Below are 3,106 nucleotides of genomic sequence, written 5' to 3'. Positions count from 1 at the left end.
GTTACTAGAAGATAGAATGAGGAAAGATAATGGGGAACTGATGATTAATCTGTGCAGAATTTTTTAATAACGGTGATTGTAAATGTTTGGAAATGCCTAGAGGTGATGGTAGCACATTATCGTGAGTGTGAATAACAGTGCTGAATCACGTGTGATGGTGGATGAAAGGGGAAATTTAGGGTCATGTATATCACTAGAAGGAAAGCTAGAGGATGAAACAAGGGACTGTATAGCATAGCAAACCTTGTTGTGGATGATGAAGGTGATTAATAGTACAAATACAAGACTGTTCTATATATTAGAACAAATGTATGTCACAACTACAAGATGTTGGTAATAGGGTGATATATGTGAAAAAATTCACCTAATGCAAACTATAGGCTATATAGTTAATGGTAATATCTTAATTGTTCTTCCATCAATTGTAACAAAGGTACAACACTGAAGCTGAGTGTCATTAATAAGGGGGCTGTAAGGAGCATGGGGTTTTTCTTTTTGGAGCTATGAAAATGTTCTAATATTGATTGTGGTGATGTAAGCACAGCTGTGATGATACTGAGGATCATTGGTTGTACACTTTGGATAGACTTTATAGTAGGTGAATAAAACTGTGTTTAAAAAATGAGGCATTTAAAATAATATATCTTTCCCTCACCACTCTAGTTAAAACCATCTTAAGAAGCTAAAACAGAAAAGCAAAATAAACCCAAATTAAGTAGAAAAAAGGAAATGGTAAAGGTCAGAACAGAAGTCAATAAAATAAAAAATGAACAAAATTAGAGAAATCAAGGAAACCAAAAGTTGATCTATTTAAAGGATCAATAAGTTGATAAACCTCTACATGGACTGAAAAAGGAGAAAAGAGAGAGGACACAAGTTAGTGATATCAGAAATGAAAGAGGGAAATCACACAGACTAAGAGCACTTTTGACAACAATTTGACACCCTAGATGAAATTGAGAAATTCCTTAAAGACACAAACAATTGAAACAGAGAGAGGAATAAAGTATAATATTTCAGCACCCAGATTCTGGAGCCAGGTTTGTAAGGTGTGAATCTTTGCTCTTCTACTTTTTAGCTGTGTGAATTTGGGCAAATACCTTAACTTCTCTGTGTCTCAGTTTCTTTTTCTGTAAAATCAGGATAACAGCATTTTTCTTATGAAAATTAAATTATTTATTTTGTAAAGCTGTGTGTCTGGCATTATACAAGTGTTAGCTTTCATTATTTCTTAAATCTTATATGATTCTTTTGGATTAGTACTTAGAATTGTTTTTGTTTTTGTTTAAAACATTAAAAAATTTTCTATACCCCAAAATATAGAGAAGAACATAATAAACTCTCACGTACTCACCAGGGTGTTCCAATCTTTGAACAAATTTTAATGACTGCTTCATATTCTAATACATAGATGTATACTGTTAATTTAACCAATTCTGTATTGAACATTTGTATTGGTTTTTATTATTATAAATAGCACTGCAAAGAAGATCTTTCTGATTAAGTCTTTGTGTACATATAAGATGATTTCCTCAGGATAAGTTCCTAGAAACAGAATTACTAGATTAAAGAGGTTGAATATTTTACAGCTTTTAATACATGTTGCCAAAAGCTCATTAGAAAGTTTGTATCAACTTACCCTATCTTCTCCCCAATAGCAGTGTATGAGTACTATTTTACCACAGTCTCATACAACTACGTATTCTTTAAAAATGTACTTACCTGTTGGACAGTTTGATTGACACATTGATATTCTCTCTATACCACCACCCACCCCATTTCTCAAATTAGCTATAATAAGAGAGACTGGCTTTTATATCAGTAAGATTTCCTCATGGGTGTAAATCAAAATGAGACTAGAGAATACCATTCTTTGCTCTACTCACTTCCCCTAGCATACCACTTACCCTACATACCCCATCCATGCAGCCCTGGTGCCTGGCATTTGTTCCCAGTTAGAAAATCAAGAATCCTTTATTTTGGCAGTAACTGATGACAGCTAATCAGCTGCGACTTCTGGCAAAAGGACACCCAGCCACCTGTTTCAGACTAGACCAAAGCATTGGGTCCTAGCTAATGCGGTGCCCAGACTTGCACGTGCCTTCCTGTTTTTTTCGGCCTGTATCCAGAGTTACAAATACAATCTCCAGAAGCTGACTCCAACACATTTACAAACATGTTTAAATGGACGGAGGGAAGTTCAGGACAAGATGACTTATAAGAGATAATCTTTATGAAAGAACTGAGATGCTCCTCAGATTTCTTCCTGTCCTCCCCCCACCCACTTCTCTCCTGCCCTTGACAGTCAAGAGGAAGATCTATAAGATTGCCAGGAATATTCCCAGAATTGGAAATTGGGGATTGGATAATAAAAGGAAAGGGCTCAAGAGCTACAGGAAACCTTGTATTAACATGGGGATAGGGGATCTGAATTTTGATAAATAAACTTAACATTCTCGCTAGAAAATAAATTTCATAAGGATAGAATGTTTGTATTTTTTGTTCATGAATTTATCTCAAATGTATAAAAAATACTTGCCTGACACGTCATAGGCACTCAATAAATATTTGTTGAAAAGATTCATTAAACGAATAGAAAGAATTGAGAAAAACCACACACTTAACAATTATGTATTGGACAATTAATATATGTATATCACTGGGCTAAGAGCTAAGCAGAGACTCAAAGAAGGATTAAAAGAAAAAATTCTTTCCTCTGGCTTCCAACCTGGGAAAGCTGACATACACAAATGACACATGAAAACCTAAGTCCCCAGCAACTAGTGCAGATAGAAAGTACTCTAGGAGTTCAGAGGAGAGAGCAACACCCTATCTTAGATGATGAGGGCACCCTATAGAAAGGAGGTGGATTTGAGGCCAGGTCTTGAAGGATGGGTAGATCAACAGCAACAAAAAAACTGAAAAGGTATTTATTTGAGACCAGGATTCCCCAAAACCAATGTGCTGCCAAAGCCTCAGAACATTCTGAAGGCAACCCACAGAACAACCCCTTTGTGTTCTTTATGATGAACTCAAAGAAAAATAGAAAACTTCAAAATCATCGGGTTCCCCAAAGACCCATAACCTTCTGAGTTCAAATTTCTGA

The sequence above is a fragment of the Choloepus didactylus genome, chromosome 3, assembly GCF_015220235.1.
Source record: "Choloepus didactylus isolate mChoDid1 chromosome 3, mChoDid1.pri, whole genome shotgun sequence".
NCBI classification, from domain to species: domain Eukaryota; kingdom Metazoa; phylum Chordata; class Mammalia; order Pilosa; family Megalonychidae; genus Choloepus; species Choloepus didactylus.
Note: the sequence above shows the minus strand (reverse complement) of the source record.